The 24,422-nt window shown below is 42.4% G+C and overlaps 1 long non-coding RNA gene across 1 annotated transcript in view; it reads left to right on the top strand.

The window, feature by feature from the left end:
- The first annotated feature begins 1,571 nt into the window (after positions 1 to 1,571).
- LOC137344986 (uncharacterized) overlaps positions 1,572 to 24,422 on the top strand; it is a 51,740-nt gene continuing 28,889 nt past the window's right edge. The window contains exon 1 of the long non-coding RNA XR_010968525.1: positions 1,572 to 1,666. This is a non-coding gene — a long non-coding RNA (uncharacterized lncRNA). The remainder of the gene's footprint in view (positions 1,667 to 24,422) is intronic.

Genomic DNA, 24,422 nt, shown 5'->3' with positions numbered 1-24,422 from the left:
GGTAAGGGAGAGGTGCACGGAGATCTCAAGTATCCATTTAAGCGCTGCTCTCCTGGGATCCTTTTTTGACAATGTAAAAGTGCCATACAAGAGAGCACCAGCATTCTGTGATGTATTTGGGACTTGTTCATTCACCTTCTCAGCAGAATTTGTGGAGGCAATTGGTGCAGCATCAAGAAAGCTGAAAATCACAGCAAAATGAGATGAAAACAGGCTCCTGGCAATAGTTCCAACATTTGTGATTGCTGACAGCAGTAATATCCATTAATGTGAGTAAATAATTCATGGATTTCTACATATAATTTGTTTTTTTTTGTGCTCATGGAAGTGAAGTTTGGGAATTGGAACATCCAGTGTCCCTATTGAGCACTCACAGGTCATGTGCAGCACAGCTGAATGCAGAGTAAAATTCTTCATATTCTGCCCCAGTCTCAGAAAAGTATACCCTACTGCACCAGCAGGAGTTCCTCTATTTCCCATTAGCCATCTATGTGCTTTCTTTGAGTGATTGTAAACAATTTTACAACACCAAGTTATAGTCCAACAAATTTATTTTAAATTCCACAAGCTTTCGGAGGCTTCCTCCTTCCTCAGGTGAATAGTGTGGAAAAGACTAATGAGACTAATTGGCAGTCTCACTTCTTTGAGTGAGACTGCCAATTAGTGCTGAATTATAGGCCGTTTTATATTATAGGGCTGCACTGATTAGGAGCTGAGTTGACACTGGCCAAATTCATTCACGTACGACCCCTCTAGCCAACAGAGAAGGAAGATACTCATTTTAGCAATCTGGGCTTGATTCAAATCCAGGTCATGGAGGTGAAAGGACTGTGCGGTCATCTGTTCCCTGCATGTGAGATGGGTCATATTTAAATCATCTGAAATAGGTCAAAAGTACTTAATTTTCGCATTGTCCCAGCTTGTGAAATGTTGAAATGGAGGTGAACTGTGATGGAAAGTTTGGACATACGGGGCTAGATCAGGTTTGGTTGTGATGTCCTCTCTGATACTCACAGTCTGGGCTCACCTAGGAAGAATGGCCACGGATGAGGTATCAGAGGGCTGCTTCCATCGGTGGGTCAGTACCCCAGCATTATTCAACGCCTTCAAGGGTAGAAGGGGAGACGATTGGGGAAATAAAACAACCAAAATAGGAGTGCAATGCTTACAAATTAACTGCTAATGACTCTATCACAGCCTGATCTTGCACAGGCCAAAGCCTGTGATCTACCTGCACAAAGACTTCCTTCTAACAGCCTTTTAAAAGGTGGCATTGTGTAGAAGCATGGTGTGTGGTGCAGGGTGAACTTCGAGGAGAGGAGAGAATAAAAGTGAAAAATGAAAGATTTAGAATAAAACAAAGATGGCTGAAAACGGTCTCTAGATTAATGCACCCCAGTAGCTGTGCAGACATGAAGGGAACCAGAAACTGGCAATTACAAATGATTAATATTGTGCTTGCATGAGGTAATGAGTAGATGTTGCTGTTATTTGTTAACCAGGTGATTACACCTTTAAACTTATTTTATTGATTCTACACTGGCAAGGTCTTGAAATCTTTGTGACTGACATGTGACAAGTTTAGAAGAAAGTGTCTGCCCTGGGCTTCACTCCACATAGAAACTGCTGGACACTGGTGTACTAAAAAGTTCTGGATTTATAGGAGGTAAGGTATATCACTCTAGATGTGTGTCACCAAATCTGTGATATGTAGAAAATCTAGGTCCTACAGCCACATTTACTATGTTTAAATAATATTTGGATTTTTAGAGAATTGGCAGATAAAATATATATACATTTTCCAATGTACAGTATTAGCCAATGTTAAGTTTTGTGAAGTATGTTGTTGGGACAATGGATCACAACTGGTCAGGGTTGACTAATGTTGGTTATCATGTTATCCTGATCTGTTGGAGTTCTGGAGGGTCAGGGAGAAATTTCACAGAGCTTTATCTTCTTGGAATTGTTCCCTCTGGTGAGTCACCTCCATCAGGAGAGCAAATGAGTTGGGTAGAGACCATGACGGTGCCTGTGGCAGGAATGATATTGATGGGCTGAAAGGCCTTTTCTGGTTGCATGTTTTCTTATGTTATGTAAATGTAGCACAAATTCTCCTGGTCGCAGCTCTTCTGGTAGTTTTCCGTATCACGAATTATTAGATTACAGGGCTGGTTGGAAGTAAGATTATGGATAATTAGATTGTAATCAATTTCTCAAAGGAGAAGGAATGGAAAAACTAATGTGTCAGAATTAGGTAGTTGATGGAGATATCAATGGGTGTTTGTGTTAGTGAAGGGACAATACTTAATTTTCAGTATTCATAATCAAAGGAAAATGAAAATGGAGAAAGGCAAAAGAATTAGGACAATTCAAACTGCTGAACAAAACATTTGTCGGACCCTGAATCCATTCTCGCCATCATTGTGATGAAGGTTTTGCACTTTGCACTTCTTTTCTCTTCTTAACTTTGGATCAAAGTCTATTTAAAGAGAAAGAAATGATATCCTTTCAGGAGACCATCTGTAAAATTTGAAGCCCATGAATTCTTGAATTGTTTCCCTTCCATCGTTCTGGTGTGGAATAACAACAAACCTCTGACTAAACTTCAGTACAAAATCTGTGCTCCTCACAGTAGAGAAACCCTATCAGATTTAAATTATAGCACCCAATCGAATGATTGGAGTTTCACTTCCCTCCATTTTATTGGCTTTGTAGCCATTCAAACCTTTATTGGATGATCAGATCTGAACACTCCTATTGGCAGGGTGAGTCATCCCAGGAAGTATACTTATACACGGTTTGTTTGTAAAGATTTTTATTACAGTATTTTTTAAGAATTCTTACCCTATTGTATTTGGGTGGAGGTGTACATTTTGTTTACAAGCTACTTGCGAGAGCATATACTGTTATAGTGGGTCTGTTGACATAGTTGTATGCAGTGGAATGGTGTTGCATGCTTGAAGATCAGGGTGTTTGTTGATTGTGGCCATGGCTGGGGGTGGGGGGTTGTTGGGTGTATTGGGTAGAATATTCAAGGGGTGCCATGTTTAGCTTGGGAAGGAGCTAGGTAGGGTCATGTTCTTACAATGCCGACTATGTAGAGGAGATCACACGTTGCCTCTTGTGTCAGCCTGTAGCTCTATGCATAGTGCTGCAGTGTTTAAGGGGGTTCTTGCTATGTAGACCTCTGAAAGGGAGGCCAAGCTGTCTGATATGTTACAGCCTTAAGTAAAGGCCTAACATCATAACCCTCCCACTGACATGAGTCCTATATGGGTTTTATCCCATAGCAGGAGGCACACCTTCTTGCTGTTAGCAGTAAGAGTCTGCTACTATATTCAAAACAATTAGTGCTCGTGCTTCGATGTGCGATGCTAGTAGCATGGGAAGGAAAAAAATTATTTTATTACTTCCTGCTGTCCGGATTGAAAGTCACTGAAGAGCATCAGGCCTGGGTGAAGAGGAATTCAATGCCAACTAATTCTAGATGGAAGGGGCAGTAGGTTCCTACAAGGAATTCCAGTCGCAGGGTGGTGATCATGGCACAGCTGTCACCATCCACATCATCTATGCTTCCAAGAGTCGTGGTGATGCTGTCAATAGTGGGCATAATAACAGGTCCCTAATTACAGTGGAGGGATTAGTTAGCAGTGCAGAGCACTGACTCACCAAATTCGGAATTGGGCCGAGCAACGCAAAGGAAAATGTGGCAGATGGTTCTTGCGCTCCTTGCAGGCCGGAACAAAAGACGCAAAGGTAAGCTCCAACCACTCCCTCCCCCAGGCCCTGTCTGCTAGTTCGGGTGGATGTTAAAGATCCCATGGCACGATAAGAAGTAGGGCAAGGAGTTCTCCTGGTGTCCTGGCCAACATTCCTCCCTCAAACAACGCCGCAAAAAAAGATGAACTGTCACATCTCATTCTGTTTCCGGGACTTTGCTGTTTCTAAAATGGTTGCTGTATCTACCTGCGTAATAATAGTCATACATTCTATGTGAACTATTTGGATGTTTTTGAGAGATGTGATAAGTTCTTTCTTACAAAGGTCTCTGTATAGCTGAAAGCAGGTTGTTTGGGTGAAAGTCCTTTTTTGACACTGCACAGACTGAAAAGAGCCCCATCATGGAGAGGACGTGGCATCAATAAGTAGGCTAGGGACCATATGATTCATAGGACTTTGAACTACTCCCACTATTGTGAAAAGCCCATTCAGGATACCTCTTATATAAAAGGATCAGCACGCAGAGCTAACTGCTCCTCAGTTTGATTATGGACAGTGGGACAAAGTAGTGGATGCGATTGGATTACCCCAACCTGAAAGAAACAAGAGGCAGTAGTGGGGGTAATTTTGACTTTGTGTGATGAAGTCAATGGAGATAAAAATCGGGAGAGATGTAAAACGGGCTGTCCATTCACTATCGCCCGTTTTACATTATCGCACAAAGTCAAAATTATCCCCCGTGCGCTTCCCCTCTCCCACTAAGTGGTCTGAATGAAAGAAAGCAGGCAATTGCTACCCAGCAAAAACTGCTCTGGCCTATAGTTCTGGTTCCACTGTTGTGTTCAGATAGCACAACTTGCGAGTGAGTAGGAGACTTATGCCTGTGTAACCCAGCAAATTGGAAAATCCACAAGTGGATCCTGGCCTCTGTAAAAAGGGGGCGTTGGAAGCTTGGGTTTAACTGCTTGGGATTACCAATCAGTTTGTTTAAGGGGAGCTGGCTTTGTACTTTATAACATCTCCTGAACAGACTTTTAGTTGAAACGCTTGATGGACAATCAAGTGATGGAAGGTTGTTCAAGAAAGAGAAAGAAACAACTTGCATTTATATAATGCCTTATCACATCTCTCAGAAATGTCCCGACGTGTTTCACGTAGAACGGATTGCATTGTAAGGTCACTGTTGTTATGCGCGTAAGACTGTTGGGCACTGTAGGACTTTCAGACACTTTGTAATGAGGAATATGAGATTTTGGCTGAGGAAATATCACACAGCATGATTGCAGAGTATGTGTGAAAGTAATAGATGGGCCATCATTGCTTTATTCAATACTTAAGGATCAGTATTGCAACTACTAGAGCTAGGCTTTACCATGTGTCATCAACCTTCCTTATGTAGGAGAAAGACTTCTACTGTTCACTATTGATAGCTGAGTTGCAAACATGTTTTTTGTGCACACGGTTATGATTTCTCAATCAGTAGCGCATAGCAGAAATACTCCCTCTTAGTGACAAGAGGCCCTGACTAATGTGTATGGTATTGCTTGTTTGCTCATTTGTCTCAATGCACATTCAACTAGGGATGGTTAAGGTCCCTGCCTAAGCTTTATACTAATGTTCGGTCTGCTTGCCCATAAAGCTGACTGCACCGTTAAGAAACTTTGCTTGATTCCAGAGTCTCAGACAATAAGAACAGTCTGCATTTTAAGGACAGACTCACTTTCCACCCCCACCTCAGACATGCTAGAGTTTGAATCTCATCAATACTCCTGAGAAGTAAATGCATCAATTGGCAAACAGATCAATCAATTCTAGGAGCTGACTGTAGAGTACACACCTCAAAGTTCATATCTGCCAATACAGTGCTTCCCAGTGCCAGGCATTTACTTATTAACCAATTTTTTTTACTGAATTTTGATGGATTTCTGATAGAAATTAACCTGTAACTAGGCATCCTGTGGGTAAAATCTCCTTAATTTGGCATAATCAGGAGTGAAATGTCACTCTACTGCAGTGGAACTGTCTGTTTGAAGCATTTTGCTTCTGTGGTGATAAATTTGTCTAAATTAAAGGCAGAATGGTTTTATTAATGTACCGGACTTGTATTTTATAGTAATAGGTGATATAGCCAAAACAGTAGCATATAGGCCAGAGCAAGTAATGATCAATGTTTATAGTGCTCTGGTCAGATTGCACCTTGAACACTGCGCCCAGTTCTGGTCTCCAAGAAATGAGAGAGACATTCAAGTGCTGGAGGCAGTGCAGAGAAAAAGCATGAGACTGATCCCCAGTGTCAGGGGTCTGAGTTATGAGGAAAGACTGGAGAAACTCAGGCTTTTCAGCCTGGAAAGGAGATGATCTTATAGAGGGATATAAGATAGTTACCGGTATAGAAAACGTTAACCTGGAATATTACTTTAAGTTAAACTGCGGGAGTAGAACTAGGGGGACATAGTAAAAGGTAATTTTAGGACTGATACCAGGAAATTCTTCTTCACCCAAAGGCTGATCAATGTGCAGAATAAATGTCCAGATAGAGGAGTGGAGGCAAAAGTTCTGGAATCATTGAAGTAACAACTAGATGCTACAATTGCAGGGGGGGGTGCGGGGATTAGAATTTCTCTGGATTAAGATGGGCCGAATAACCTTCATCATCTGTAATTATCGTATGATCTTGTGATGAGAGAAGTTAGCGATTGGACCCATGGCCCTTCCTCTTTGTGCTGCTGCACACTGATACTTTATGAACTGGTGGTTCAAAATTAGCTGTGATAGAGTGGGTACAGAAGAGCATGAACCTGACCAGTGACTATGAGAGTCCTCGGTGTTGCTGGGTAGAGAAAGTTTTGGCAGGACCATCCCTCACCCTGGTTATCACAGGCACACAAGATAAAAAATCTTTCAGAGATGAACATTTTTAACATACAGGTAGTTTGTACTGTGGCCACTAGGGGCTCTGGTACTCCAAGGATGAATAAGGAGAAGTTTCTGTTACTCATTGGATTTGAGATTGTCCACGAATATGAGTTGGAACACTGTCCTTTGCAAGATCATGCAAAGATTTAAATGCACTACTCGATGTGGGCCTATGCTATACAGACAGGATGATACTAGATTTGATCCCTGGTCTCCCCAGATTTCCTGTGCCGTTTTTTAAAGAAACATTATATAAATACACGATCCAATGTTGCTTAGTATCACATGATGCTTTGAGAAGGTTAATTGCCTCCAGAAAATGCTTGCCTGCAGCACCGCACCCATAGATGAACTTTTATAGTACAATCTTCTGTTTCTGTATACTGTTTCCAAATAATACATTCCAAACAACACTGTGTAGTAGTTGTGTTCAAGGAGAAGATAATTATCTTATCAAAAGACTGATTTATTGCTGATAAACCGATAGGAGAGACGGGGTACTCTTTAGTCTTAAGCTGCACTTTATAGCCTAGCTACACTCTTGCACCGAGCTACTCAAGAATTTCTCTGTTCTTTCCCTTTTTCGCCCCCTCACTTTTGTGTCTGAGGTATTGGAGGCAGTAGTTATTGAAATTTTCATCAAAAAAAAGCATCAGAACTCAAGCAACCATCCACCCTTTGTTTGCTTTTGGATCTGAAAAAAAGTGGCAACCTTAGGCCTGAAACAAGGCCTAATTCAAGTGAGACTGTGATACAGCTCTAACACACTGTACCATGGGTGTAAGTTTATGCCTATAATTCACCATATGGTGAGTTTCTAAGCTTACTAATTTGGGCTGCTGCACTGTACTTCATAGCATGCTCAAGGGCTATTGACTGAATGTCATGTCAAAGAAGACAACTGGTTTAAGATGTATAATGTTGACAAAGAGGTGGGAGCCAGGGAATGTTGCATAGTCAGGAGAGGTTCATAAAAATGCACAAATAGGGATTTGAAGAAAATTCTAATTTAATACCTGTAGAAATATCAAACCTGTTTGAATGTTAAATGTTAAATTGTAGAAGTAATGCAGCATCTGAATCCCAATTTAATATTTACGGTGTAATGCTCATAGCTGAACTTTGCATTTTCGTCAGAGATCCACTTCATCAAAGCAAATGGTGAAGGCCTTCTCGGTGAAAGGAAGCTACAGTCAAAAGAACATAAGAAAACATGGAACAAGAAAAGGCCATTTGGCCCCTCAAGACTGTTCCTTCCACAGACCATGTGCAACCTGCTCTGTCATGGGCTCTACTTAACTAATATAATCTCCCGTGGAAAGTTCCAGCCCCAAATGTTAAATCAAGCTGAGGGTAAAACTCCAGATGATCTTCCTAACCTTTTGTGCAACATTATGCAGCCTGGCCAGTTGCCTCCCATGGTTCCAAAAGGTAAAGAAAGATCACGTTCCATAGATATTCTATCTGTATCTTTTATCTGTCATGCCATTATCTGTTATTCTATCGGCATGGGCTCAGCTTTCACATGTATGCTGCTGATACGCAGCTCGACCTCTCCATCGCTTCTCTCAACCCTTTGGCTGCCTCCATGCTTGCAGACCATTTTACATTGTAATGGTCTTTGCATTTTTCCTCAGAGATCCACCTTATCAGAGCAAATGGTAAAGGCTTACCATAGATAGGATGCTACAATCGTGGACTGAGGAAAGGCCGTTGGCCCATCAAATCTGTTCCTTCCACAGACTATGCATTATTTGTTTCATCTTGGCCCTATCCAATTAACATGGGGGGGGGGAGACTTTCAATTTCCGGCTGCCCCTTTCTTTCCTGAAAAACGGGTGACCCGCAGTTGAAAATCTGGTGGGGACATTGTGCATCCGTTTGCCTGCCTGAATCAACTTTTGGGCAGCCCTGTCAATGGGCCTCAGCACTCCAGCTCAAAATAGGCGAGAAGCTGTTTAAATATGCAAATCAGGGTCCTACGCCAGTTGTAGGATCCCGATTACAACTTTCAAGGAGAAATGGATGGCACGTGCCAGTACCACTTTCTCCAGCCGTTGAGAGGTCTAACCAACGGTCCTTGAAGGGGCCACTGGAGGCCTCTCCCAAAAGGTCAGTTTTTAAAAAAATGTTTTTTGGGGCCAGGAGGAGTGCTCTTCCAAAAACCCACAGAAATCTTCCGGCCCACTGCCCAACTGATCTCACCCCACTCCCAATAATTGCTTCCCCCCACCATCAGCCCTTACCTGCCTGCCAGCTAAGTGCGGTAATCGGCCGATTTTGCTCCTGAACAGATGGCGAGCTCCAGTGGAGCCTGCAGCTCGCCGCAAAATTGTTAATTTCACCTGAAAGTAGTTGGGGGCCTCCTGACTGCCTCGTTGGGCATTGTGGGCACTCTGCTGATATCTTGCCCGTTCGCCGCTCAACCTGAAAGTCTCTCCCATAATCTCCTGTCTGCAAAAGTAAATCAAGCTAAGAATAAAACAAGTCTTGGATGAGTTACAGCTTCCTCCAGCTCAACATCGGGATGACTGAAGCCATTGTCTTCAGCCTCCACCACAATCAATCTCCACTCCTTTGCCACTGACTACAGGTCCCTGTCCAGCCACTTTTTCAGGCTGAGCCAGACCATTCGCAATCTTGGCATCCTATTCGACCCTGAGCTAAGCTTTAAACCCCACATTTTATCTGTAACCAAGACTATTTACTTCCACCTGCTCAACATTGTTCTACCTCAGCCCCTCCGTTGCTGAAACTTTTATAGATGCCTTTGCCACTTCACTATTCCAATGTTCTTTTTGCTGATCTCCCATCCTTCACTCTCCACAAACTCCAACTTGTCTAAAACTCTGCCAAGCATATCCTGTCCCATCGCTAAGTCCCGTTCACCCATTACCCCAGTCCTACCTCTGGTGGAAAGTCAGAGGGGTTTAGGGAGAGAATTCCAGAGTATGGGGCCTGGACAGCTGAAAGCATGGGCATCAATGGTAGGATACAGGCAGGAGTTTAGTGGGAATGTCCTCCTTGATCTTAATCCTAGATTGCTACGTGGTTTTGGCAGAGGATTGAGGCCCAGTCGAGATAGATGTGGTCAAGCCAGTTCTGGCAATGGATGGCTATTTGTGAAGTGCCTTTGGCAGGTGTATTTACATTAAAGGAATCATGTAAATGCAAGTTGTTGGTGTAGCAATAATGGTACAGAGGATACAATTGCCTATAATTAATTCAGCACAAATTGGTCATTTTCAGATGCAGAGTAGAAGATGGAAAAGTCACATTAATGCAGAAGTGGATACTCATGTGGTGTTGGGGTTGAGGTACATTGTAGGGAAGAAAGAGCTTTACTTTGCATGTGACCAGTTTGTGCCATGTCTGATGGTGTTAGCTGCAGACACTGGTGCAAAAAAAAGGAACAAAACCTCAAAAATAAAAAAAATAGAAGATTGAACCGATTAACATCTGGTCTTGTGATTTGCGCAACAACAAGTCTTTACACAATGCCAAATTTGATTATGAATCTGAAAAACTGCTATCTTTGTATTACTTCGGGAGTGATATGAGATAACATTATAAAATGGAATATTACAGAATAAGACCTTGTTATATTGTTTCAATGGTGGAACTACTGTTGCAATCTTTAGGGCTGGAGTAGACAACTGTCATTAAGTCTGTGATTTGGTTATCTCTTTAGATAGCCCAGGTCTTGTGATAATGCGGTAGGTAATGGTTTCAAAGATGAAATACTTGGCCAATGAAGATAGAAGATGACACTTTTTGGTTTTATGTAAAGCAAAATACCTGGTGTGCAAAGTATCTTCAAGATTCAAGACCCTACTGTGTATTATCACGGAGAGGCAGATCACGGGTACCATGGAGTCAGAAATCCACAGATTGCATTCCAGGTCTAACCGTTGGTGCCCTTCACCACTGACGCCATTGCGGGGTCAATGTGAGGGCACATATTGGGCATTTCTCAGGCACCCGCCTGCCTGCCAGTGGGAGGAGGGTTGCGCAGCCACTTCCCCACCCCAATCCTAGCCATGGTTCCCGTCGGCCCTTTACAAGGGGGCTGATCTGTTTTTATACATTTTCGTAAATTTCTCTCTTTGGAGGTGCAGTCCACATACCTGCCCTGAACCCCACTGTAAGGGCCCACGTGAGCTCTTGTTGATGCCAGTGCATGGGCCAGGTCTCGGTCTAGCTTAAGGAGTGGATCTCCTGGCGAAAGGAGTCGACCTCATGGCTTTCCTTTGCCTTCTAAAGGGCGGATGCAGGTTCCACCCCTCACAAGGCAGCCAGGAAATTCCCGGAATCAGCAGAGACCTGGTACAACTGTGTCTCCGCTATTTTCCTGAAAGTTTCACCAGTCTCCTGTAGGAGACCGGCTGAACCTCTGAGGAATTTTCAGAGCCCATCGCCCATCTGCTTAGCTCATGATCTGAGTCATGTCAAACAAGAAGGTGCCAGTTGAAGCCCTCCAACCCTCTCCCCGCCCAGGAATTTTAGGCCCTTCGCGTTTAGCAATGATGCAGCATTGTTCATAGCAGAAGCGATCATCATACCTATTGAACACAATACCATTGTGACAAAAATGATATCCAGCAGGGTTTTTTTTCTAAACAGTGATGATTTCCCTCCATTGAAACATCATCAGAGTTTTAAATATTGATTCTAACCCAAGGTAGTGCATAACAACCCAGGTAGTGCAGAACCTAGGCATGTCGAGAACTTTGTGGATAGCCCTTGAGGGATTAAAAGGTCATTGAGTCAAGCATTTGATCAGTTCAAAGGTCACATCTCAGATAGTAAAACCTCCCATGTCATTAGTGAAGAGCAAACAGTGTTTTAACACTTCCTATTTAAGTAAAGATATGACAGAACCAATTACAATTTATTGCTTTTCTTAAGATGATTAATTGTACACAAAGACAGAGGTGTTACAGATAATAAATACATTCTTTCTCATAATATAGAATTCTTAAAATGGATCAGAAAGATAGGTTTGGGTTAGAATCTAAGCCTTGTTGCATTATCAAAATTGTACAGCTTATCAGCTTGTTGCCTGTCCCCAGTCTCCAGTCTGTTTTGAAAAGGTGGAGCCGGGATTATCTACACCTACCATGACTTCTTAAAATAAAATCTTTAATGTCATAGGGCCCTGGTTTTGGGGTGCAGGGGCACAGTAGATGGAGGGATGAAAACTGCAAGGAATCAAGGAACTTATCTTCCCACTGAGTTGGTGACTTTTATAGAGGATCTGAAAGGGTACGTTAGGTAGACTCTGCTAATTGTATCGTGATTTATATCAATTAGTGTTAATTGTATTCAGGTGGTGTGTGTCAATTGGGGAATTGCTTGTATCCTTTTTATAAAAGAGTTTATCTAGGGGGTAGTGTATGTGTAAGGGGAATCTCTATGACCAAAGGCTTGAAAGCAACTGAAGACCAGGCTGTAGTATTTTATCCTTCACCGCCTGGCTATCCAATTTACAACAGAGTCTATGGGATATAGATTTCTCTTGGACAGCAGTGCAAAACCGATGCTAGCGAATTGGCCGCCCACTTTACCCTCTGCCCGATTTTCTTTTCCAAAGTCAGTGGAGAAGAAAATCGGATGGAGCGCAAAACGGGCGGCCGATTCGCCATTGCCCGTTCTGCACTACCGCCCAAGACGTATTTATACCCTAGCTCTACAAAGTGGCATTGTGCCACGTTACTGTACAGCCCAGGCTCTAGTTACTGAGCAGGGCACTTCATCAGTTATGGACGGCCGTGCCAGGCAGCGGCAGGGTGAAAGTTCACACTGCGGATCTCTACGTGATAAGTTTCTGATTTTCGTTCCAAGGTTTGGAGCCCAACCGAAGTTTTTTTTTATTCGTTCATGGGATGTGGGCGTCGCTGGCAAGGCCAGCATTTATTGCCCATCCCTACTGGTGTTGAGGTATAGATCAGCCATGATCTAATTGAATGGCGGAACAGGCTCAAGGGGCTGAATGTCCTACTCCCATTCCTTTGTTCACATTAGTATGGTGGGGGAAGGGCCCTGAGGCAGGTTAGCATGATGTCACTTGCACATCTGTCAGACTGTAAAAATAACTCAATTTTTAAAAATGTGTTTCATTACCTTCCAACAGTGTAAGAATTAGTTCTGAGCAATTCCCAATCTGCAATGGAGATAACGCCCTTATGGAAATATCCAGGACCAAACTCTCAGAGGTGAAAGGACAATGTGTTAACCCAATGTGCCACCCAGTTACCCTTGGATTTTTGAGTTTCAAATGTAATTTATTTGAAGCTTTCATTAAATTTTGACGGCCAGAAAAGCAGAGCAATGCACTGTGAGCAATGAGGTATCATCACACAGATGTGCAAGTGCCGTGATGATGGTACAAGAAAATGATTAAAAGAACCTATTCCTTGCTACAGCACTGTGGCCTTGCTTGAACTGGAAATCGGACGAGAGCTATTGAACCCAAAGTGCCTGTTCACTGTATAGTAGGAATAACAATAGCAAAATCCCATAATGTTTGTTGGAAACAAAAATATCACAGAAACATTATTCAAAGACAAACCAGCTGCAGCCAGAGGCTGTGTGACCCAGTGCATAACGTGCTGATGCTCCGTTGGGTTTTGAAATTCATGTCCCTTGTCAAGAGGGCAGGCAGATAACCTTCTCCAGGCCTCCCTCAGTGTTGCTCTTCAACCACCACGGTGAGGAGGGGGACACTGCCTTGGAGTAACTGCTTTGTCTGAATTTTCTTTCTGTTCTGTGGGGAGCTGCCTGCTTTGCCCTAGCCACCTGCCCCATTGGCTTCATTGAGATGGAAACAAAAGTCTTCATGCTGCCAGTCCGTCACGCTTTGAGCTCAAATTTTAAAATGGCCCGTCGATTTTCAGGTGTTAAAAATGCTTTTTGTGGCATTGTTTTTTTAATTTAAAAAAGGATACTTTAATGCAAACATATTGGAGCCTTTCAGCAAAAATAATTGTTGAAACACTAATTTGTGCTCAGTGCTCATATGTAAAAGAAAGAAAGCCTTGCATTTATAATGTGTCTTTCATGACCTCAGGATGTCCCAAAGCACTTTAAGTACTTTGGAAGTGTAGTCACTGTTGTAACATAGGAAACGCGGCATCTAATTTGCACACAGCAAGATCCCACAAACAGCAATGTGATAATGACCAGATATTCTGTTTTAGTGATGTTGGTTGAGGGATAAATATTGGCCAGGAAATATTGGGAGAACTCCCCTATTCTTCTTCGAAATAGTGCCATGGGATCTGTTACGTCCACCTGAGAGAGCAGATGGGGCCTCGGTTTAATGTCTCATTTGAAGGACGATACCTCCGACAGTGCAGTGCTCCCTCAGTCCTGCACTGAAGTGCCAACCTAAATATTTGTGCTCAAGTCTCTGGTGTGGTTGGCTATAGAAAAATACTGTCAAGAGGCCTGGGACCAGACTGCCTGCCACCCTCTTGGCCTGACGTGTTGTTTAATGCAAGGAGACTTAGGAGGAAAGGGAAAACAAGTCTTAAAAAGGAATACCTTAAAATTGGAAATTTGGCCCCTAGTAAAGATATTCTATTACCTACACCCTGATTAAATAAAAGCTTCAATTTAAAACATTACCAAAATATTGCATTGTTTTTTTCTTCACACTCTGGTCCATTTTATTTTGATGTGTCCTGAAGTTGATTTGCATATCATTGTACATATGAACCTTTATGAACTTTAATCCAATGCTTTGACACCTGAAAGAGGAGAGTTAGGTTTTTTAAAGAGACAGTACCACTTTTGTAATTCATAGTCAGAATTTACAAAAGGAAAATATGTGTTATTTAAAGGAGTGAAAATAGAAGATTGTATGGGACATTTATTATTTTAAGCCTTGGATTTGCTTCAATCCTTTTGGAATTTATGGATTATTAAAACTAAACACAAAATCATTGTGTGTAGTATTTCCTGATTTCTTTAAAAGCCAACCCTTTTAAGACCTATTTAGTAGTGCACTGTCTCTTTAAGTAAAACCTTATCATTTTAGTTAATTATAAATGCAGTCATAAAGATGAGCAGGAGAATGCATCATGTCTGGGTAATCATCAAGCACGGAGGTTGTTAGTGCGGCTCAGAGTCCAAACACTGAGGGGGTCTCATGCGGATCCGCTGAGTTGGACACAGCTGAACCTCTCCAGCCATTCATCCTAAACCTAAGCCCATAAACTGGGAGCTGCCTGGCACAGCGTGATTCTGCAGGGTAGACAAGAGTCGTTGAGCTGGAAAAGTCAAAAAGCCACTGCCTGGACAAATCCAGTTTAGTCCTGGCAGAATGTTTTTTTTTTCTATTTTTGATACGCTGGGAGTCATAGTCACTGTCCAAAAGTCACCTGGAATGTGTGTTTTTGCTGCAATAGGAAAGTTATGCAGCGGAGTGCAATCTCCCATTTATATTCTGTAAAGTATTTACGTTGGCTTGTATGAATTAGGATATGGTTGGCGACGGGGTGATGCAGCCCATTGGTGCCCCAATTGTTATGCCAAGTTATGGTTATGGGTCTGTACCCACTATTCACCTCACAGTTGGTTTCAGAGCTCTTGTAAACCCTTAGCGAATGGTTACAAAGCGTTACCGGCTGGAGTCTGGGAACTGCTTGCATGGTTTATAACTGTTAGCTGAACCCAGAAATAAGAGGGGGTGTGTTATTGTTAAGTATGTAGGTTGTGAATTTCAGTTTTGAACTTTTTTTTCTTCATAAGATCACAAGGTAGGTTTGACTGAAGGAGGCTCTTTGGCCATTTGATCTCATCCTTCCAGAATGTCAACCTGTATTCCCATTATAACACTTAGCTGCTTCTTTAACAAATCTGGCCTTTTGGCTTCAACTTCCCTTTTTACAAGGTGGTCCTCTGGTTGATCCCCCTCTATACAAACATGCCCTTCACAACCTTGAACTTATGCCCTCTTGTCCTGGTGCGCTGGTGTATTTGAAAGTATTGTTCCAGGTTTATTTTCTCAATTCTGTTAAATATCATATATGGTTTCATAAAATCCGCTCTTGATATATCTCTTTTCAAGGCTGAAGAATCCTACCTTACCTATTCTTTCCTCATAGCTCACCCCGCTAGCACTGGGGCTCACCCCTCTAACACTGGGGATCAGCCTAGTTACTGTCCTGTGCCCCGCTTCGGCAGCTTGAATACCCCCTTATGTCACAGCGACAAGAATTGTATGCAGTTGACAGTAGCTCTCATTGTGGATGCCTATGGCCTGTATGTAGTGTATTAATGATATATGTTAATGTCCACGCTGAGGGTTAATGATCGTGATGTAATCGCTTAGGGGTTGAATTTCCATGAGGAGAACCCCCGTGGAAATTCAACCCTCAAGTGCTGACCCTATATGGACTGCGCTAGCTATCAATGTCAGCCGTGACATCTATTACAGGGAAATAAAACCTGGAGTGAAAATGGAATAAAACCGTCCCCTCCAACCACACCCAGTGAGTTGGCAAAATCATGGCTAATTGTAGATGTCACAATCCCTCACCATTGCACTCTCCCCTCTTCCAGTTCCTGCAGCCACCTGCCTCTTTTTATTCTTCTATTCAGGTCTTTCTCTGTAGAGTCCCATCGTCTCAGCTTTGGCCATCCACTTAGTCTTTTCTCAGCGGCACTGACCGTCTGCGGTACAGCACACATGCCCGGTCCATCGGACCCTTTTCACAGTTACATCGGAACCTTCTCGCAATATGTTACTACACCACCCCTCGTTACTTTAGTCACATTCTGGTCACTTTATCCTTCAGCTGATAAAGAAAAAAAATAACCTGCATTTATACAGCGCCTTTCACAACCTCAGGGCATTACAAATCGCTTTACAGCCGATAAAATATTTTGGAAGAGTAGTCACTGTTGTAATGTAGGAAATGCAGCAGCCAATTTACGCGCAGCAAGTTCCCACAAATAGCAATGTGATAATGAACAGATAATCTGTTTTATGATGTTGGTTGAGGATTAAATATTGGCCAAGACACAGGGGAGAACTCCCCTGCTCTTCTTTGAAATAATACCATGGTATCTTTTACATCCACCTGAGGAGGTAACGAGGTTTCGGTTTAGCGTCTCATCCGAAAGACGGCACCTCCGACACACTGAAGCGTGAGCCTAGATTTTGTGCTTAAGTCTCTGGAGTGGGGCCTGAACCCACAACCTTCTGACTCAGAGGCGAGAGTGTTACCACTGAGTTATGGCTGACATACTTGATACCGAAAGCCTTCCTTTCATATCATGTTCGAAAAACATTCAGTCTCTGCTTCTGCACTTCGTGGTCCAGTTCTGAGCACCACACGGATGTCTCCATTGGATACTACAACAACTTAGATAGAGACTTTAATGTAGAAAAACAGGGTGCTTCAAAGAGGTGTCATCAAAAAACCCTACTCCATGTCACCTGATCTGAACACTGAGCAGGCTTTTACTGTTTTATAATTATCTACTGTAATTAAACACAGGTATTGATGGTGAGGAGAAGTATTGGGGGACAAGTTTCTATACCTGGGAAGTCGCATGGGAATCTAGATATGGGAAGAGGTGAAAAGTCAAATGGCTTTAGCAGGAAGCATTGGCAGGGAACAGGTCTCCTGTCTGTTCTTTTGCCCAAAGGTAGTGTGTGTGTGACACAACAACAACTAGCATTTATACAGCACCTATAACATAGTAAAATGTCCCAAGGTGCTTCACAGGAACGATTATCAAACAAAATTTGATACCGAGCCACATAAGGAGATATTAGGGTAGGTGACCAAAAGCTTGGTCAAAGAGGTAGGTTTTAAGGAGCGTCTTAAAGGAGGAGAGGTAGAGGCGGAGAGGTTTAGGGAAGGAATTCCAGAGATTAGGGCTTAGGCAGCTGAAGGCACAGCTGCCATTGCTGGAGCGATGAAAATCGGGGATGCGCAAAAGACCAGAATTGGAGGAGCGCAGAGATCTCTGAGGGTTGTAGGGCTGGAGGAGGTCACAGAGATAGGGAGGGGCGAGGCCATGGAGGGATTTGAAAACAAGGATGATCATTTTAAAATCGAGGCATTGCTGGATCAGGAGCCAATGTAGATCAGCGAGCACAGGGTTGGTGGGTGAGTGGGACTTGGTGCAAGTTAGGATATGGGCAGCAGAGTTTTAGATGAGTTCAAGTTTAAGGAGGGTGCAAGGTGGGAGGCCAGCCAGGAGAGCATTGGAATAGTTGGGTTTTGAGGTAACAAAAGCATAGATGAGGGTTTCAACAGCAGATGAGCTGAGGCACGGGCAGAGACGGGTGATGTTACGGAGGTGCAGGGCGCATCAAGAAAGGGGAAGAGGAGAATATACCTTATAAAGTGTGAGTCTCAACCTGAACAAAAAGGAAAGCAAAACCCTACAAATCAATGCAGACTTGAACACCTACTGCCATTTTCCAACCTGTCTAATTTTCCAATGCATAAATTTCTGGTTTGCAAGCCTGCAATTGATGCACCATTAGATTTCAGAACAGTGCAGCTTATTTGACAAAAAGTACTGTATCGTAAGAAACCGTCACAAAACATCATTATTATGTGAGGTGCACTTGTCAAGAAAAGTTCCTTTCACCAGATGAATCTTAAATTAACGTCTTTCCAATCAGTTTATCATTTCAGTTATCCATTAACAGTTAAAACGCACATCCATAGCAATAATTCAATTCCTATCAGTACGAGATTTCTGCTACTACTGAAGTTTATAACTGGGGCACTGGGTTCCCCACAACAGACTGTCACTACTCTAGTAAATCACTGCAGTAGTTTTTCACATTTTGCTAAGTTCCGCGTATTAAGTTTAATATATTTGTTTTTGTGATTGACTTTATTTCTTAGTAACAAGTAAACATCGACGCGAGGATTGTGGTAACAAACTATTTGGTTAAGTCAGGTGGGTGGATGTATCCTTCACGCCTGCAATATTAACCTTTTGAGGACTGCTGCAGTGGCAAAGAGGGAATACAACATGGTTTCCTTATATCATGTATTGCTGACACCTAGCTATGTGTCTAATGATAAGTTTAAGAGAGAATGCTAGCATTCAGATGGATCAAGACCAATTAAGTAAATACGCTAAAGAGTGGCAAATGGGTTTTAATGTGGGTAAATGTAAGACTCCAGGGTCAGAGCTGGAGGCCACCAGTAGACATGATCCCAATGTTACTGCCAGGATCACAACCCAAAGAATTTCGTCATAAATATCTTTCCCATGACCTTGCTGATGGCTGGTCCATGGATATGGTATGTTTTTTCGCTGTGTTATAAAATGATCGGTGGACCTGGATGATTCACATCACACTGCCGGTGGTGGTGGGAGGACTGAATAGCAGCATTACACTGTTACCTATTAAAAGTAATAGAAGTAGGCATTACCATTACACTTTAGGCGTTACCAGTGACACAAAAGTATTATTAAATTGTGACAACGGGAAATAGGTGTGACAAACAAGAAGTCTGAAGATTTTTTTTAATGTGTGTTCTGGCCAATATTTATCCTTCAACCAACACCACTAAAAAAAGAAACAGATTATCTGGTCATTTAAGTCATTGCTGTTAGTGGGACCTTGCTGTGCAAAAGTTGGCTGCCGCATTTGCCTACATTACGACAGTGACGAGACTTCAGAAGTATTTCATTGGCTGCTGAAGCACTTTGGGACGTCCTTAGGTTGTGCAAGGTTGCTATGTATATGCAGGTTCTCTCTCTTTCCTATATCTATAACATCCACGGAATTTCTCGGCAATCAATAACAGATTCAATTGCAGTAAACTTGCAACTGATTGTGTAAGAATCTGAGCCTTTCAGTGATGCCAGCCTGGCTGCCGGTGAATGTGAGTGACACTTGGCACCGAGCGGACAGAAAGTGAAAGGAGTGAAAGAAAATAAATCTAGCCTCAGACAGCTTGAAATTCAATATTGTAAAAAGTGATGGGTACACGAGTGTAATCACCAAACATTAATCTTGTTTCGGGGTGCAGATGATGGTTATAAGCTTCATTATCAAGGTTTATGTTATTATGTAAACCCTATGGTGAGATTACTGCCAATTAATCATTTCCAGCTCTCTGTTGCTCTCTACGTAATATATATAAAATTTTAAAGGGCTACCTCAAATATATCTTAAAAGCTGTTGAGGTTAGGGGTCATTTGAAAATTTCAAAACTGAGATTGATAGATTTTTGTTAGGCAAGGGTATTAAGAGTTACGGAACCAAGGCGGGTAGATACAGATCAGCCATGATCTAATTGAACAGGCTTGAGGGGCTGAATGGCCTACTCCTGTTCCTATCCTTACTAGGGATGAGGAGACTGTATCCCCACTGCAGCCTCTCCCCATTCCACAGAGAGTGCATGGCACAGTGCCTGATGTTACTATTGTCTATCACTTCAGTTGGTGTGAAGGAAGACAGGATAAACTAGATTAGTTACATTACAAATGAAAGATATTAAGTATTCGGTGGCTGGACGCCTTTCTCACATTTGCCTGGCAATGTTCAGCATTAAAAATGAGCATAAAATCCCTGTTCACTGTTGTTCAGGGACACTATTGAAACTTCCAGGATCTTATGTTTGTGAACATGCCGATCTTCAGGGTTTTAGATTGTATTCAAACATTTTTTTATTATTGTGAAAAGAAAGAACTTGCATTTCTATAGCGCCTTATACAACCTCAGGACATCCCCAAAGCATTTTACAACCATTGAAGTACTTTTTTGAAGTGTATTCACTGTTGTAATGAAGGGCCTGTGACACAAGACAGCACCGAGGTTGAAAAAACACGAGATTAAATCAAGAGGTAATAATGAAGGTGTCGCGGGGGCAATGAATTTCCCTGGCACTTCTTCCGCTCCGCTGCCATAGCTTCGGTGCAAACCCTGTTTGTGGGCGTAAATCCGCTGAGGTTAAGGAGGTGGAGCGGGAGAAGCCCGAGGAATTTCAGCCACCACGTTTCGTTTTCACAGGCTGAAGATTGTAGGAGGATGGGAAGACTGAGGGAGGTAATGAGTACCATACTTGTGAGGTTTTGGTAAAGAGTAGGAGTCAGTACAACGAGTTTTGATTTCAACATAGCGAGGACGTAGGGAGGAGGAGGAGGTGCATATCGGATGATATATTTGGAGCTTATTAGCAAGAGAAAAAAAATTCAAGTACTGACCATATCAATGAAATAGAGAGAGACAAGTATACTTACCCTAGTGGGAATGTATTTTTAAAAAGGATTTTTGTAATCCAACATATTATTCTTGGAATAAAAGAATTACATTTGCAAACCCTCTACTGACACATATGAAGCAAACCTGTGAGAATTTTTTAATTGATTTTTTAAATTGAACAAGAAGGAATAGTTGACAGTATAAATATATCCAGCCCAGCATGAGTAATATTGGTGCCCAAAAGTGCAGTATTTGGATAAATTGCAACTAGTACCCCTTCAATACCCTTTTCCAAATAATCGATTAAACAGAAACAAACACAAAAAGGCAGGGACTTTGCTGTATCCCTGGACAGACCCAGTAACCCCCATTCAAACTCTCTTCTGTCCCCTGTGTCCTGAAGAGTGGCCGGACTCTAAATAAGCACAAAGATAGGATCTCCACATCTCCCTCTCAAACCACGTTACCACTAGATGGCCCTGTGCATCAGGCTATAAAACTGGTTTTGACTTCTCACCACCAGCATTTATTTTTGAGCAAGATGGATTGCAGAGGACTGGTAAGTATCCGTGATGTTCACTTGTAAGCATGTTTGAACAGCCTCTTTTATTTAATATCTAAAATCTTTTTTTTGTTGCTGATCTTTCATATTCCCATACTCGCATCAGATATCACAACAGAACAGCAAGCAATCTGTGCAGCGCACATCGTTTGATGAGAAAGGGGATTTGACAATGAAGTAAAATAACATAACATAAAATAAATAAAAATAAAATAATATAAAAATAAAAAAAACAAAATAACATAAAACAATAAAATAAAAATAACATAAAATAACATGTGATGGACAGCTTTTTTTGGCATGTCACTTTGTATTTTCTCCCCATCCTTTTTGATAGCCCCCTCCCCCCCAGTCTTGTGCTTCCTCAGAGTGTTCGCTTGATTGCCTTTGGTGTCAGTGAGAAATTTGTCCCTCAGGAGGTTAGGTATATGGGCTAGAGTCCGCGATGGGGCAGATTGTATTTGTGGAAGAAGTGGTCTTAAAGGGCCTTTTCTTACTCCATGCTTCTTATGTCACATTTCATGAGAGAAAACACGAGAGTTTTTCAAAATCATATTCAACCTCGGGAAAGCCCAATGCTGTCCTCACCTGATACCCCCACACACGTTGCCCCTTCCCTCCACTCCATTAGTGTTGGCAGAGCCTTCAACCATCTCAGCCCTGCTCTGTCCCTAAACCTCTTCACCTTGGTGTTTCTCTCCCTGCCTTTAAAAGCTTCTTCGAAACCTACCCTTTTGACTGTTTTCACTCATCTCATCCAACTCTTCTACCATTGCTTGGTATCCATCTCTTCTCCGTGAAGCACCTCGAGACTTTTACTACATTAAGATGCTGAAAAAAGTGTTGTTGTTGATGATGGTGCCAATGATGATGATCTGGCTGATTATTTGTCCTCCTCCCTAGTCCAGGGACACTGAGACGAATTGCAACTTCCCTACTGCCTCCTGGTTGGGACTGGCTAACTCAGACCAGGCCAGGGATCAAACCTGGACCTCCTTGCTCTGTACAGCTAAGATCCACATTGGGCATTGAATCACTAATCTATCATGGAATTATACAACACAGAAGGAGGCCATTCGGCCCAATATTACTGTGCTGGCTATTTGAAAGAGCTATCCAATTAGTCCCACTCCCCTGCTCTTTCCCCATAGCCTAGAAAATTTTTCCTTTTCAAGTATTTTGAAAGTTACTATTAAATCTGCTTCCACCACCCTTTTCAGGCAATGTATTCCAGATCGTAACAACTCGTTGTGTAAAAAAAATTCTCCTCATCTCCTCCCTGGTTCTTATGCCAATTATCTTAAATCTGTGTCCTCTGGTGACTGACCCTACTGCCAGTGGAAACAGTTTCTCCCCATCTACTCTCGCCAAACCCCTCAGAATTTTGAACACCTCTATTAAATCTCCCCTTTACCTTCTCTGTTCTAACAAGAACAATCCCAGCTTCTCTAGTCTCTCCATGTAACTGAAGTCCTTCATCCTTGGTACCATCTAGAAATATCAGGGGTGTTCAGTACTTTTTTTTTGTCATTTTGCCTAACTAACATGGAACTGGATAGTGTAGTTAACACACGAACTGGCTACGAAGATCTTAAGTGAAATGGTTGTGGCTAATATGGAGCTTTGAGGGCCACATATAAAATTTAAATCCATGTTGCCTTAATTTGCATATCTCAAATTGCTGATGCTAACACATTTTGGCATTCTGATTTAGGATTTATCCACCTCTGAGGCAACGTCACCACCAGCCGTTTCCGAACTCCGGGCCTACAGTTTCAGACAGGACAAGCCAGTGAATAAGCAATAATAAGTGCAAAAAGGACAGAGTTACCCTTGCTTCAAGGGCTGACTACTCGGAGTTGGAGCCACTTAGTGTCCTAGAGCCACAGAAAATCCTTGCCCTACTACACAGGTTAGAAGGCCCAAGGTATGATACTTGATCTATGCTGGGTTGGCTGATCTGAGTCAAGGGGCAATACTTGGGATGCTACCATTGGTCTAAAGAAAGGGAAAAGAAAAAAAAAATCAGGAAGGGTTCCCGCTCTTGATCATTATCCACTGATCCTTCCCTACTGGAAACTGTGAGTGTACAGAATCGGGTCAGGAAAGGATTGAGCTGGGCTGTGATGCCCTCCTTGGTAAAATAGTCTGAAGATGCACATTTCTAGGGTCGAAGAGGAGGAATGAGCGCTTGGGAGCGGTACAGCTGGCCTTCCAGCAGCCATGGAATGGTACAAACGTAGAAAAGATTAGAAAAATGGAAACAATAGGGTAGATTTCCGCAGTGCCGCCAGTGCCCAATGGAAAATCGTGGCCAATGTGCCACTAGGCACTGACGGCAGGTGAGGGCTCAGCAAATCTAGCCCAATAGGAGGGGCCCGTGTTTTGCATGTGGTTGAAGGCCTCAGGCCAGCGAGCACACGTTGTAAATGACCCCCTTGACTAGACAGTACTCTAAGCAAAATTCCAGGACTCGATTTCTGGCCTGGTAATTGTGTGAGAAGTGCACCAGAATTCTACGCAGTAAAATTTTTACAACTTTTTTTTATCCTCCAAAAATGGGAGACATAGTGCGTATAAAGATTTTCTTTTTTGTTTCCTTTTTGCTGAAGGCGGTTTTTGTAATTATCTGTTGCACTTTTAAACATTTTGCAACTTGAAGCTGCCTAAGGTTTTCAGATTGTCAGGGGGCAAAGTTCGCCCATTAAGACCGTAGAAGCTGAAGAGCCTCAAGTGTGTTTACTCAGGTATTATACCACCACAAAGAAAGCCTGATAAATCAGCGCTGTGGTATTCAGTGGGTTGTCATATTTAATGCCAGAGGTATACACATCTTTTTATTGTAACATTTCCTCTACCTTACGAAATGCTTCAAAGGATCTTTTGATCAAAGAGCTGTTGTGGTACAAAGGTGGTTTGAACAGCGTCAGAGGAGAGAGAGAAAAAAAAGCACTCAAGTTAGATTATTGAGGCACCGGTTCCCAGATTTCAATACAACCTCCTTATTTTTAAGAATGGTTGTCCCTCCAC

This window comes from Heptranchias perlo, chromosome 28 (genome assembly GCF_035084215.1).
Source record: "Heptranchias perlo isolate sHepPer1 chromosome 28, sHepPer1.hap1, whole genome shotgun sequence".
Classification (NCBI taxonomy): Eukaryota; Metazoa; Chordata; class Chondrichthyes; order Hexanchiformes; family Hexanchidae; genus Heptranchias; species Heptranchias perlo.
This window is presented reverse-complemented; position numbering and strand designations above follow the sequence as displayed.